This window comes from Cibotium barometz, chromosome 55, assembly GCF_041138505.1.
Source record: "Cibotium barometz isolate CiBa-2024 chromosome 55, ASM4113850v1, whole genome shotgun sequence".
Taxonomy (NCBI): domain Eukaryota; kingdom Viridiplantae; phylum Streptophyta; class Polypodiopsida; order Cyatheales; family Cibotiaceae; genus Cibotium; species Cibotium barometz.
The window spans coordinates 20522957-20539266 of NC_141100.1; positions in this window are offsets into that span (position 1 = coordinate 20522957).

The following is a 16310-nucleotide window of genomic DNA, read 5'->3' on the forward strand; positions in this document are numbered from 1 at the left end:
AGAGAATGTCTTTAATCCTTTGAAGAAAATTAGTATTATACTCAAGTATGTTTTGAGGTCTTCTTTCTTTCATACTTTTTTGAGGTCTTCTTTCTTTCATATTTTTTTCACACCTCAAATATTCCATCCCAACCTACATCTTCCATGTCAAGAGTTTTCAAGGTCGAACAACATGTATGCATTATTCCATATTCATGAAATAATATATATATATATATATATATATATATATATATATATATATACACATACATATACTAAGATTTCTATAGAAGGAAACATTTATGTATTATCCTTCTTTTGATAGTTAAAAAAACTCCTTATCCTTTCCTCTAGAAGTGTACTTTTAGTTTTGATGTTTTATTTAAAGCTCATGTATCAAATGATCCTTCTTGTGAAGGGTTAGATTCCCTTGGAAAGGTATTGTAACCTTCAAATTCAGGTACTGGTGGGGAGGGCTTGCTCATGGGGGTGTGAGTTGAAAAAAGAGTCGAAATACTCTTTAATTAGAATTATGGTTCCACAATAAATCAAGTTAAGTTGATTCTTTGTTTTGAATCAAATCATGAAAATAATTAACAAATTAAATACTTCTTTCATTAACTTAATTTTTATCATATTTAAGAAAGATGCTTAATTAAGTCTCTAATCACATTCAATTATGCATCTAAAGCATGGATTCAACACACATAATGTAATTTATCTTTGTTATTTAGTATTTTCTTAATCATTAAAACTCTTCATTTTTGTATAATTTCAAGGTTGGCGTTTACAAAAATAATTACCCCAACAAAAGATTCTCTCTACAAATTACTAGATAGTGAGCTAGAAGGCCACATTTGCTAGGGGGTGGGGAGGGCTCGCTCACGGGAGTGTGAGTTGGAATAAGGGTTGAAATACCCAAGGTTGATGTATCCAAAAATAATTATCTCAATAAAAGGTTCTTTGTGCAAATTACTAAACAGTGCTTGGTTGCTCTCAGGCTAATTATCACTTGAAGAAAAGGAGACATCTAATATTACCTTTCAACGCATTCTCTAAAATGAATATAGCTAATATGACTACTCGTTTCAATGAATTCTCTACCAACCCATTAGCGTGTTTTTGTCTTTAATGACCTTGTTGGTGAATTCTTTGCCAACCCATTGCCTTCACCTTAAATGAATGTGTCATTGGAGGAGGTTGAGGGGCCACGATAGTGCTATAAAAATAAGACTTTGAAGCTCCAAACTTTAAGGTTGTGTCGGAAACCTTGATTGAAATTTGTGGATCTGAAACATAAAAGTGCGAAAGTCTAAAAACATGGAAACAACTCATACAGTTGCTAGATTGATGAAGATGTTGACTATATGATTTTGACTGCCCAAGGCTATCCCACTCTTCATTGTGTCTATAGTATTGGAAAGGAACGAGTGAAAAACAACAAGAATGTATGAAAAGCAAGAAGCCACTTGCTTGTCATCAACCTATAACTACGCGCATGTGCTCTCTCCTTCCCCACAAACCAATGTTATTACTCTCTACCCCTTGTCTACACATTAAGGAGCTATGGACTTGACATCACATGCACAAGACCTAGACCTAACCTCTATGGCTCTAGAAATCCAATTCTAGACCTACCCCCTTGGCTCTAGGACTTAACCCCTATGTTTCTTGGACTCAAGTCCTACTTGGCTCTAGGACTCAAGTCCTAGAGCTTACCCCTATAGCTCTTGAACTCAAATCTAGAATCTGATCCTTGGATCTAGACCTAACCCTTACAAATCTTTCCTCTAAGCACACGTACTAGACGTTACCCCTATGGCTATAGGAGTTGAGTCCTAGACCTACCTCATCTCTAGGAATCAAGTCTTAGACCTAACCCTTGCATTTTTTGGACTCAAGTCTTAGACCTAACCCACTGCATTTCTTGGACACAAGTCCTAGACCTACCTCATCTCTAGGATGTGTGACAACCAGGCCCAAAAGGGCGCAACAAATAGTCCAGAAGGCCCTTAATATGGGCCCTAGAAGGACCTCAATTAAAATCCCTCTTTAGAAGGCCTAAAAAGGCTTTTGACTAGGTCTGCTAGGTCGGCTGACAGGGCTAGCCGGGGGGGGGGCACTATATAAACGCTACCCCTCCATTGCAGCAACCCGACTCTTGCAAACTATCATCGAGCATCAGTGCTCCACACCATACTACAGTCGGTTCTGTTCCCACAACATCCAGCAGATCATCAACACAATTATCATCAGCCTGTGGTGTTTCTGTCGCAACGCACATACACAGAGAATCGACACCATCCAGGCTGCGCCCTGCTCAGCCCACAACAGTTATCACTCTGCCCTAACAGCAGCATTCATCACACGTTAGTGCCCACGTTGACTCATCACCCTGCTCTTGCGTAGCCCTACATTCGCACCCTTTACATCACTTGGAGTGCCACCACTGTCCCCGACGTGAGCCTTCGTCCTCGACTTGCTTCTTCATTGGTCTACTTCCTCAGGGTCACTTCGTCAGTGCCTCATATAGAGGCCTCTCTTGTACTGAATTATATTCACCATTATACATATATTCATTCATCCATTTCATGCTATGTTGATATATTCATTCATCCATTTCATGCTATGTTGATTTGCTCTGATCTCTCACACATCAAGTTTTTTCGTCCTTTTGCCCTCACACGGTATCAGAGCTATGGTAAGCAAAGGGATTGAAGACCTTGAGAGTACACAGCATGGATCGACTACTCGCGATTGCCGAGGATTAACCTTCATTACCAGCAGTTGATTCTCCTTACTCAGATCGAGACCATACAGAGGATGGAACTTCTTACTCATTGGAGTGCCTTGTTCAAGGTCTCGCATTGGGAGTCAACCAACCTGTTGACACCTACTCACCTTCAACACCTTTGGCATCATGAGATTCCTCTCCGAGCTTATCAGACTTCACTTCTAGAGGGGGATACATGACTACATCTAGTGTACCAATACTGGACCTCGGTATCTAGCCTTATTTGGAGAGCCTTGCTATACGCAGTCTAACTGCAACTTGGACTTCGGTTTGTGTCATTCTCTTAGGGAGGATAGCTACCAACATGGTCATCTGGAGAGCCATCGTCTCATCAACTGAACAGGAGATCGTGCTAAGTTTGTATGTACCACTACACTACCTGGGTTTCCACTTCTGCAAGTGCAGGTTTAACATATGGTTCCAGCTACTACCCTCGATTCCTGGAGTAATGTGAACCTGAATAGAGGAGGGTCTACAAGCAGAATATGTTCTCAGATCGCTGGTGTACAAGGAGGTAACATTGTTTTCTCTTTTGGTTCATCTTCTATTTGTGTTCCTAATGTGTTTTGAAATACTACACTACCTCAACCACAAAAGCCTCCAAACCAACCCATGTTTCTTCCTGCTGGTGTTGGCCAATGTAGCCATTACGGGGGCCACATCGCCTCAGGGACTTATATATGAGTTTTATCCAACACAAGGATCTCTTGACACTATGCCTACCGGCACTGTGTCGCCACCTAGCATTCCGGGGTATCAAGTAGTTTACCAACCCATCATGCGCACTACACCCGTTCAACTCATGTGCCTATCCAAGGATTTGTGCCTCATCCAGGGATTCCACCTTCGTCGAGTTCCTGGCCTTATATCCCATCTTACGGAGTACCCCAGCTAGGTCCTTCACCTCTGTTGGGTATTAGTGGTTATTAGAGTGACACCATACCCTCTACCTCCAGATATGGGTACCAGCCATCTTGGACCCCACCATCTCCTTCCCTCCATGTATCCATGTCCAAAAATGCTTTCACAAGAAAGACTCATTTCAATGGGTCTAATTACACCACCTGGGCAACCTTATGGAATAGGTGTTCACTTCCCAAGTTTCTCGGAACCTAGTGAAGGGATTTGAACGAAACTCCACCTCGCACTAGCACCTCTTGATGTTATCAGCTATTGGGAAGCTAGGAATGTCAGTGTTATAGTGCAGCTTATGCAAGGACTATTGCCAGAGTTTCATTCATAAGCGGTTCCCCTATGTCTCTAACAGATGGCCACACCTTGTAGAGAGATCTGTAGCATGCGATCACATGCGTCACATTGATCTCGAGCGTCGAATCCAAAAATTCAATATAAAATAGGGGGATGATTTGCAAGTCAACGTCGCCGAGCACTAGCGTCTTAACGCGGAGCACACCACCACTGGCTCCTCCAAGTCTCAGGAGGAAGACCATGTAATCACATTATTGAACAAGTTGCCACCTAGTTTCTTTGCTTTTGTCACACAGACCATTAGTTTAGAACCTATGACTAACCTGTATGAGCGTGAGTGCCAACTCCTGCGCTTCGCTTGGTTGCATGACTAGTTTAACCCCTAGAAGTCATCTTCTTCCTCTACCCAAGAGGGGGTCCTTGTTTCCATCAATACCACCTATACCCACCACAAAGGGAAGAAAGGGAAGGAGAACATCAATTGAGGAAATCAAGGCAAAACACAAGGCAACAACACTAATCCCAAAAACACTGCCTTGACACCCACTTTCTATTGGCAGCATATTCCTAAAAAGAATAGATACTGTACTCATTGCCAGACGTCTGGATATGTCGACGTTGAGTGTGGCATCAAAGCCAGGGAAAGCAGAGGTACCAACCCCAACACCAACAACTCGAATTGACAAAACAACCAAGGTGGGGGCAATGCCCTAAATTGGCAGTCAAGAGGGGGTGGGGTAAATGGTCCAGCACCTACTCTGCGGTGGGTCCCCCACTAGGAACAAGCAACAAGGCACTGCATAATTTTTTGACATAGCATGCCGCATAACAAACAACCTCTCATTGTCCTCATTACTTCGGCTAGAGGACACATAATTAGTTTGCTGCACTTTTTCACTTCTCATGTCATTCTGCTTCTTATAGAAATCTCCTGGCACATGCCTAGATTTGCCACAGTAAAAACAGCCTCGTGTATCATTTTGCTGCTTTTGCCAATTTCCACGACCTCTTTGACTCCCCCTGTCTTTGAACTCGCCTCTTCCACCTGTGTATTGTTGTTGTTGTGATTCATGAGACTGTTGGCTAACCATAATTTTGATTGCCTGTTTAGCTCCCACCTTGGCCATGACCACAGCCTTGATCTCTACCTCATCCTCTAAATACACGTGTAGAAGGCTTGTTACTCCGAATTGTCTTTGTTTTGTGAAGACTAGTCTTCACTCAAACTCTTTTCTTCAATGATGAGCATTGACACCAAATCTGTAAAGTTGGGAATGTTCTCCCGAATTTGAATAGACGTCTTCTTGAATGCCTTGTATTGTGGCCTGAGACCACATAGACATACTTCCACCTTATCATCATCTCATCACAATAGAAACACCAATAGATACAAGGGATTCAAAATGCCCTTGATCTTCAAGGTATAATCATTGAGAGACATGATTTTCTTCTCCACAGTATGAAGCTCATTCGTCAACTAAATCTTTTGTGCCTTGGTGTTAGTTTCATACAACTTCATCAAGGTGTCCCATGCCTCCTTGGTTGACTTGGCATCCTGTATATGCCCAATCATAGTGTCCTGTATGCTAATAAAAAGCCAATACATGACTTTCCTTGCTCCTTGATTCCAATCCTTGTATTCTTTTACATTTGTAATAGTTAGATTAATCTTAGGTATCTCTGGTGCCTCCTCATGTTCATCTTCAATGTAGTCCCAATAGCCTTTTCCCATTAGGAAATTTGTTAATCTAAATCTCCAAGCATGGAAGTTATTCTTGTCAAGCTTCTTTGCAACAATTTAGTTAATTCCATCATTTGACATTTTTTCTACAACACAAACTCACCAAAAACAACCCTCTTGTTTGACCTGCACAAATTGTTGTATTCTCTTAGTTGTACTATACTACACCTAAACTGTCACAACCAGTGACCTCAATTTGCATAAATACACCCAATAGCGCATGTAAGACCTCTTTGTAGGACACACAGTGTTTGCACAACCAAATTTCCTTCCTACAGTTCCAAAAATAGAATTCTACAGAGAATCAAGGCTTACCTATAGTGCATGTGAACGTCTACGAACTGAAAATGGAGGTTAAGACGCGCTCGAAACACGTTTTCTGCCCCAAAAATGTAGTTGTAGTCACCCTGCAGCTTTGATTCCGCGAGAGATAGCTCCTCAATTAGAGTTCATTTACCGATGCCTCCCAAGGAGCTCCCAACAAGGCTGTAGTAGCCAACACAAAGGGAGAAGAGTAGGTTAAGCTCTTACCCTCATACCGCTTACTGTGCTTCTCAGCTTCTTAGCATGAACCAGGCTCTGATACCATAAAAAGATGTAGAGAGGAAGAGCGCTTAATCTCTTGCAAGCACACACTCACACAAACTCTAGACGAGAACACACAACGTGAGAGGCTTGAAAATTTCTCTTCTTCTTCTTTACAACAAAAGGCTTCTACCAAAAGATAAGGGAAATACAACATAAGTAATAAAGTACTACGTACATATGTGGTCCATAGTGTGAACATGCTAAGTGAGTGAGATGGTAAGATAATTTTGCCATAACTTAGTAGTGGGACTAGTAGTTGGTGTGTAGTCCAGTTGTAGAATCACTGGTAAAGATCTATCATGTCAGCATCCTACCAACCATGCCAGTGATGTAAGCGGTGGAAACAGTCACCCATGCATATCATAAGTGTTAGCTCGTATTGAGCTTGACATCTCAACAAAATTGACCTGGGCCTTCTCAATGGCAAACCACTGGTCAGATCGCGCAAGGCCCACCCCCTTGTTTTAGTATCCTTCGCCACCCGAGAAGGGATGTGTGATTGGTCGTCTCTTACACCTTATCCTTGCCTCTTGGCCAATGTCACTTAGGCCACATCTGAGGTTGACACTAGCCACTCTTCCGAAAGGAAGAAAAAACATGGGGCTAGACAAGGTAGACATCATCTGGAAGCTTGTATCCTCATTCAGATCTGTCAGTTACCTGTTGATGATCCATTTATGCCAATCATCGAAGCCCATCGACTCTTCCTTCTTGTGGTTATCCGATCACTTGGATAGTCGACAGTGAAGCTACACACCATATGGCACGAATGCCAACATTTTTATCTCTCAACATCGTGCTAAGGGTGAAGTTTGATGTGGCAACAATTCACTAGCGCCCATCAAAGCTATTGGCACCGTATAATTTGACACTACCAAAGGCCCCAACTAGGCAACCTTGGACAATGTCTACCTAGTTCCTAACTTGGGACTTAACTTACTTTCTATATCCCAACTGACCCAACGTGATCGTGGAGTTTAATTCAACAAGAGATTTGTTGAGGTGATTGATGAGACTATCGGTCTCATTGTTGCTTGAGAGCAAGCACAGAAGGATGGCCTATATCGGATGATGCCTACTTTTCTATCTAAGCCATCTTCCAAGGATTCTGAGTTTTATCTGGTTTGTGCCTATGTAACTAGAGCTCCTTCGGACACTGAATGACAATGGCACTATCGCTATGGTCACCTTTCCTATGACACGCTCTATGAGTTGTTCAGGTTGACGAATTTTCTGATGGAAAAAGGCTATTGGGACTACATAGAAGGTGAGCATGACGAGGCACCGGAGATACCGGATATAAATCCGACTGCTGCAGAGGTGAAAGAATTTAAAGACTGGAACCAAGGAACCAGGAAGGTTATGTATTGGCTCTCCGTTAGTATACAAGACACCATGATTGGGCATATTCAGGATGCCAAGTCCCCCAAGGAGGCGTGGGACACCTTGGTAAAGCTTTATGAAACAAATACCAAGGCACGCAAGATACAGTTGAAGAATGAACTTCATACTGTGGAGAAAAAGAGCATGTCTGTGAATGACTATGCGTTGAAGATAAAGGATATTGTAGAATCCCTTGCATCTATTGGTGTGTCAGTAGATGATGATGATAAGGTGGAGGTCTGTCTACGTGGTCTCGGGCCACAATACAAGGCGTTCAAGACGTCTATTCAGACTCGGAAAAACATTCCCAACTTTACAGATTTGGTGTCTATGCTGATTATCGAAGAGAAGAGCTTGGGTGAAGACCAACAGTCTTCACAAAGCAAAAACAGTTCAGAGCAACAGGCCTTCTACACGAGTTCAGGAAGAGGACGAGGTAGAGGAGGCCGTGGACGCGGTCAAGGAGGTGGCCGAACAGGTAATCAGAATTATGGCCAGCAGCAGCAGCAACAACAACAGTCCCAGAATCAACAACAACAACAACAACACGCAGGTGTGGAACAGGCAAATTCAGAGGCAGGGGGAGTCAAAGAGGCCGTGGAAATTGGCAAAGGCAATATAATGATGCACGTGAATGCTATTATTGTGGTAAGCCTGGACATGTGCAGCAGGCAGAATGTTATAAGAAGCAGACTGACATGCAAAATGGGAAAGTGCAGCAAAACGACTATGCATCCTCAAGCAGAAATAATGAGGATAATGAAAGGTTGTTTGTTATGCAGCATGTCGTGAATGCCATGTCTGAAAATGTTGATGCAGCACAAAAAGATAATGTATGGTATGTGGATTCAGGTGCTTCGAACCACATGACAAGTCATGGGGAGTGGTTCAAGGAGATGAAAAACCCGGAAAGACCAGGTTTTATGGAAACAGGGGATGACACTGCTCATCCAATTGCCCATGTTGGAGATGTGCCATTGTCTATGCAGGATGGCAAAGTGAAGTACCTTGTAGATGTACTTCATGTACCGAACATAACAAAGAATCTAGTTTCAGTTGGCCAGATGATTGAGCAGGGTTTGCAGGTTCGGTTTAACCCTAATGGTTGTTATGTTGAAGACTTTAAAGACAAGTGCAGGTTGGTTGCAAAAGGCAACAGAGTGGGCAGAATGTTTACATTGAATGTAGACATGCCTGAAATGAGTGCTGCGATGTTTGCAAATGGTTCAGGAATTGTTGTAGACATAGACATTTGGCATAAAAGGATTGGACATGTAAATGTGCAGAGATTGAAGTCTATGCAGACAAAAGGAATTGTGACAGGGCTGCCAAAATTTAAAGTGGAAGGTATGCAGAAAATATGTGAAGCATGCCAATTTGGGAAGCAAACAAAGCATGTGTTTCCACGTAACAGATATGTGAGCAGAAATGCACTAGATGTTGTGCATTCAGATGTATGGGGTCCTACGAAGACCATATCTATGGGAGGCTGCAGGTATTATGTGACTTTCATTGATGACCACACAAGGAAAGTGTGGGTATATTTCATGAAGGAGAAGAGTGAGGTGTTCACTCACTTTCAGAATTTCAGAGTTTTGGTTGAAAAGCAAACAGGGAAATATGTAAAGTACCTAAGGTCAGATGGAGGGGGAGAGTACTTCTCCAATGAGCTCTGAATTTTTGAAGAAGAATGGTATTCGGAGACAGTTTACATGTAGATACACTCCGCATCAAAATGGAGTTGCTGAGCGGAAAAACAGGCACATTGCAGAGATTGCGCGAGCATTGATGGAAGAGAAGAATATGCCGCATTGCTATTGGGCTGAGGCTGTTTCTACAGCAGTATACATCATGAACAGGACTCCAACTGTAGACATACATGATGTAACTCCAGAGGAGAGGTTTACTGGCAGAAAATCAGATTTGTCTCATCTGAAAGTCTTTGGATGTATTGCATATGTGCATGTGCCAGATGAGCTGAGAACTAAGCTGGATCCAAAAGATAAAAAATGTGTGTTTATTGGATACTCCCTTGAGCAAAAGGGATACAGGTGTTATAACCCTGCTACACGTGAGTTGAGAGTAAGCAAGGATGTTGTCTTTGATGAGATGAGCAGCTGGTATGCTGCTGAAAAAGAAGCTATTGGGGATGATGTGAGTGGAAGTGTGGTTGCACAAAATGCAGGTCAGCAATCACAGTCTTTGAGTGGACCAGGAGAGTCCTCATCTAGTGGGTCTATTGATAGACCATGGAGTGGCAGGCTGCGTCATAATACCAGTCTTGCAAATGTGATTAGTACATCACGTAAAGGAAAAGAGAAAGTGGTTGAGCCCCTTGGTATGCCTGACATTTCTGCAGGGCATTCTCATGTTGATGGAGAGTCTAGTGGCTCAGATATGAGCCTTGATGAGGAGCTTGGGATCCCAGCTATGAGAACACCTGGTGTAAAGAAGGCTATGGAAGCCATGAATGAAAAGCTGCGAAGATCAGGGAGAGTGAAGAACCCTGTGCAGAGATTTACATATGATGGTTATGTGGCACATCACTATGCATATATGGCAAAGGTTGTGCAGGTTGTAGAGCCCACATGCATTGATGAGGCTGTTGGAAATGTGTGTTGGGAGAAAGCTATGGATGAGGAGATGGATGCACTATATGGAAATGAAACTTGGGATTTAGTGCAATTGCCTGAAGGCAAGAAAGCCATTGGATGCAAGTGGGTGTACAAAGTAAAACATAACAGTGATGGAAGCATAAACAGGTACAAGGCTAGATTGGTAGCCAAAGGATATGCGCAGACATATGGCATTGATAATGAGGAAACTTTCAGCCTAGTTGCCAAGATGGCAACAGTGAGAGTTGTGATAGCAGTGGCTGCGTCAAAGCAATGGTCTTTACATCAGATGGATGTAAAGAATGCATTCTTGCATGGGGATTTGCAAGAAGAGGTGTATATGTTGCAGCCACCTGGTTATGAGGATGTGGGTCACTCCGAGCATGTTTGCAGGTTGAAGAAAGCCTTGTATGGCTTAAAGCAAGCACCAAGAGCATGGTCTGACAAGATTTCTGAATATCTTGTCACTATTGGCTTTCATGTAGCCAATGCAGATTTCTCGCTGTATGTGAGACATGGTGATAGAGGGGTTGTGCTTGTTGTCATCTATGTAGATGACTTGATCATTATGGGGTTGTGCTTGTTGTCATCTATGTAGATGACTTGATCATTATGGGGGACCATGATGCAGAGATCTTTGATGTAAAGATCTTGCTAAGACAGAAGTTTGAGATGAAGGATCTGGGGGAGCTCAGATATTTCTTGGGCATTGAGGTGATTAGGTCACCACATGGTATTGGATTACTAACAGAGACAGTATGGCTTGGACATGTTGTCCAAGTATGGTATGACAGGCTGTAAACCTATTTCTATGCCATTGGATCAGAATGGCAAGTTGAGTGGAGATTCAGGAGAGATCTTGGAGGATCCTACTATGTATAGGCGCATAGGAGGAAGTTTGATCTACATGACGATCACCAGACCAGATTGGAGCTATGTTGTTGGGTTGGTGAGTCAGTTTATGCAGGTTCCACGGAAATCGCATTTGGATGCAGTGAGACGCATACTGAGGTATGTGAGGTCTACTTTGCATTGTGGACTATTCTATGAGACTGGGACAGAGATATGTGTACATGGGTACACATATGCTGATTGGGCTGGTACAGAAGATCTACCAGTGGCTTCATGTTTTCTTTGGGGAGTGCTGCTGTGACTTGGAGCAGCAAGAAGCAGCCTACGGTTGCTCTATCGAGTACAGAGGCCGAGTATGTGTACAGAGGAGCTGCTATGGCAGCCTGTGAGGTAGCTTGGTTGAGAAAGCTACTTGCAGATTTGGGTCTATCAATGGATAGACAAGTTGTCATTTTTTGTGACAACATTAGCAGTATACAGTTGGCCAGGAACCCAGTCTTTCATGCCCGTATGAAGCACATAGAGGTCCACCACCACTTCGTCAGAGAGAAGGTCTTGGCAGGAGACCTTGACCTTGTTTATGTCAGCACAGAGGATCAGGTAGCTGACATCTTCACCAAAGCATTGGGTACAGAGAAGCTCCGCAGATTCAGAGCTTTGCTTGGTGTACATGAGATGGAGTTGAGATCGAGGGGGAGTGTTGAGATATCGAGCTCGTCTAGTGAGGCGGTGGACACTGATGACCCGCCTGGGGGATAGGCCCCACACTTACACCACTGGCATGGTTGGTGAGATCTTGGGTGATATGCGGCCAGTGGGATGATAGGCTGTGTGACAGCCATTCTAGAGACTGGCATAGTTATAGTGCCAGCGCATTTAGTCGGGTTCACACTATAGAGAACCCGTGTATGTATTGGTTGAGTACCTTTCAAATTCTTGTGTACTCTTATCTTGTATATGGTGTGTTGAGTGTTGAGTAGAGAAGAAGAAGATTTTCAGCCTCTCACCTTGTGTGTTCTCTATTAGGGTTTTGTGAGTGTGTGTGTGTGCTTGCAAGAGCTCAAGCTCTCTTTCCCCCTGCATCTTTTCATGAAAGGAGCCTTTTCTTCTTAATCCAACATCTCACAATTTCATTCCTGCTAGTCTAGATTTTCCATAAGATGCAAGTTCTGAGAAACACCAGCCCATTGAGCTCATCATCACTGATTGCCCACTTCCCAAGTAACCAGATTTCGTGGGAATAGTCTTGTTTTGTGTGAGGATGAAGGATTTCTAGGTTTGGTATGTCACATTTGGAAAAGTTAATATAAATAAATATTATTGGTCCCAAAAATAAAATAAAATTTATAATATAAGGAAGACTCAGGAATGGAGAGAAAAGTCTCTTCATCTTGGTATTTTACATCTCTTACATAAATGTGTGACATACCACATATCATGAGAATGCAAACCCCAAGAGAAACAAACACTAAATCCAACCACAAATACCAATTAACATCACTCTTTCCTAGAAGAACCCCAAGGCTTTAAATATTCAATCATAGTTTTTCTCGAGAGTTCCCTTGGAAATTGTAAAATCGACCACTAAGGCCAAAAATATAAGGCATGTAAATACGCCTATAAGGCTTTAAATATTCAATTATTCGTCGTCGCCGTCATCGTCATCGTCGTCGTCTTTGGCATCTCCGTCTTCATCGTCGTCGTCTCCGTCGCCGCCATCGTCATCGTCATCGTCGTCTTTGGCATCTCTGTCTCCGTCGTCGTCGTCGTCATCGTCGTCCATCGTTCATAAGATTTTATACATTCACGGCCATCATCTACATCTTTGGACTCATTTGCAGGGGCATTTTGCAGATGGAGATGCAAAAGCGTCTATATGAACGACTGAGTATGAATCCCACAGTATGCCGCAAGTACCAGGACATTATACTCCATTTTTGACGGATAGAGGAATAGGGCAAGAACCTGTAAATCAGGGGGACTAGTCAGCATGCTAGGTTAGCTTGCAATTACCATCTTCTAGCCACGTGCCCATCGTCAAGCTCCTGTGTGCTAGCAGCTAGAGAAAGAGGGTGATCTTTTGAGGCCAAAAACTATCCTAGATCCTCTTCTAGAAGTCTGAGAAGAAGCGTTGCGAGAGGCCTTGTGATGCCAATGTTCTGCCTGTCAAGGTGCCATCAGTCTTTGGCATCTAGATCCTATGGCCTAGTCGTGCTTTATATGCAAAGAAGGGGGTATCCAAAGTCTCCTCTCGATTAGTAGGGTCATGCGAAGTCCACTCTCTCAGGTCGCACTGGAGGCTCGTGAGGTCGGCATTGCCATATCCATAGCCACCAAAATCTCTCCCTGGCCACCTTGGCCGGTTGTGGGTCTGTGTGCCACTCCTGTGCATGAAATCCAATCACCCTCACCCTCCGTAAGGTGCATCCATTGAAATCCTCTAAGGGGAGCTTGGATCTCTCTAATTTTCCATGGTATCCAATAGAAAAAGTGAGCAGACCACTGCCCTCATCGGCTCTATAGACCGCAGACTGTCTCTAACCCCGGATCCCTGTCAGGCCTCTCTCTTTTGCACATTTTGGGGTAACTGTTTGTGTGCAATCTGTTCTCCAAGGGACTTGGCAGGTCCTATGCTCAACGCGTCCCATGATACATGAGGTTGGGCCCCTAATATGTGGGCATTGGGTTCTAGACAAATGGCTTCTCAAGCCACTCCTCTGAGGAGGATACCAGAGCTATTTGCCTAAGGGCTAGCCTGATCCCAAGCTCGAAGTAAATGGCTTCTCAAGCCACTCCTCTCAGGATACCAGAGCTATTTGCCTAAGGGCCAGCCTGATCCCAAGCTTGAAGTAAATGGCTTCTCAAGCCACTCCTCTCAGGATACCAGAGCTATTTGCCTAGCCAGCGTGATCCCAAGCTCGAAGTAAATTGGTGCAAATCTATCCTCAAAAGTTGGACTAAAACCGTGGGCCCGGGTCTTTGTGAGATCCATCTGGTACTCTATGGCCAAGGGCCCGCTAGACTTAGGGTGTAGGTTGAAATCCGGGCTAAGAGGAAATCCTTTTCCAAGGCTCACCCACCACCAGCGACAGTAAGGAATCCTCTAACAATTAGCTTTCCTAGAAGGGCACTACTTTGAATAGCAGGGTCAATGATGCCTAGCCGCCCTCTATGTCATGGCTGAATGATCACTCTCCATGCCTCTAGGCCTCTCATCACTGCCGATTCATAAGAAGTTTCTTCCATTGTACCTAGCCAATACATGCTCGAGAGAAGGCTCAACACAAAGAAGTGATGCATGACATGGTAGCAATAAGAACTTGGTTCGTCCCACCACTCTACTAGCTAGGGAGAGCCTCACAAAACTCCAGTATAGAAGCTTCTAAAGAAGAGGGGCGAGCTGCTGGCTCTGGAGAGATATCAATGCCCACCTGGCATGCAAGATAGAAAACTGGAGTGCCCCTCGAGATCCACTCGAAAGCCTCAACTTCAGGGTGGGTGCAAAGCCTACCCAAAAACCACATAACTAGTTGATCTGTGCTCCTAATGAACGACAAAAGATCTCAATCGCCTCCATGAATCTCTAGAGATTCCCACATCTCCTAAAAGTTAAGGTGCTGTGTCATCTACAAACTCTAGGTCAAGAAGCTCTTCCTGAGTGTGGAGGGGGAGATGCAATCCCCTGGAGTCCAGTCTCTTGGGCTGAGAGAAAACTACTCATGGCCTTGGCGACAAATAAGAAGAGGTAAGGTGCCAGAGGACAGCCTCACCATACTGAGCGAGAAAGGGGGAATATGTCCACACCATGAATGAGAACCTAACTGTGTGAGGCTGAGTAAAGTCTTGAAACCCCATGAATCCACTCCATGGAGAATCCCATCTGGTTCATCGTGCCCTCTAGAAAGCTCCAATCCACCCTATCATAAGCTTTCTCAAAGTCAAGGAGGAGTAGCACTATGAGGTCCTACTGCTGCATCCTAGCCAAAGTAGTCACCTCCCAAAAGGTGAAGATGTTGTCCAGAATGCTCTGATCTTGAACAAAACCTATCTGAGCGTCATGGATCAAGTAAGGGAGGAAAGGCTAACCTTGGCCAAGATTTCGTAGGTGATCCCTAGAAGGGTGATGCATCTCCTCTGCTGGATCTCTAATTTGTCACCACCCTCCTTAAGAATCAAGTGTATTATACCCTCTCAAATCCTCTCTAGCATGGCTCCTATGATCATAATCTCATTGAAGGTTGCTCAAAGGCTGCCTTTCATGAGATCACAGTGTCCAGAATGCTCCGATCTTGAACAAAACCTATCTGAGCGTCATGGATCAAGTAAGGAAGGAAAGGCTAACCTTGGCCAAGATTTCGTAGGTGATCCCTAGAAGGGTGATGCATCTCCTTTGCTGGATCTCTAATTTGTCACCACCCTCCTTAAGAATCAAGTGTATTATACCCTCTCAAATCCTCTCTAGCATGGCTCCTATGATCATAATCTCATTGAAGGTTGCTCAAAGGCTGCCTTTCATGATGAGATCACAGTGTCGAAGGAATTTGCCAAGAATTTTCACCTAGGAAGAGCAATCAATGCCTCTGCTCTGCTGCTGCCAGCTCCTCTGTAGTGAAGGGAGTCAATAAGAAGGACCAAAGAGTGAGGGAAACCAACTCTCTCGTGTGCTGCCAGACCCTCTTGAGCGCATCCACCACCTATGGGGATAATGGGGCACATGTTTGAGAAAAGATTGAAAAAAATCAGTGGGTGATGGCTCTCACATAGGGGGGTTAGAAACAATGTCTCCATTCTGTTCACACAACCTGTGAATACCATCTCTCCTCCTATGGTGGGGGCTTGCTATCTCAAAGAAGTGTGTGTAACTCTATCGCCAGCCTAGGTGCAAAAGGAAGCTTTGGCATGGTATCTATAACGGGCGGCACAACAAGCTAACTCTCAATCCAGCGGGGGAACTCTTCTGAAGCTGCTAAAGAGAAGCAAGAACCTCACACTCCTCTCTTGCTCATGGAATCCCTCAAATCTGCTTTGAGATGCCTCCTATAAAAAACTGCTAATCTCAATGAGGCCCACATCCAAGATGCATGCAATAGAGCATGAAATAAAATCCAATCCTGCTCAAATTTGTTCTATTCTGCTACATATCTCA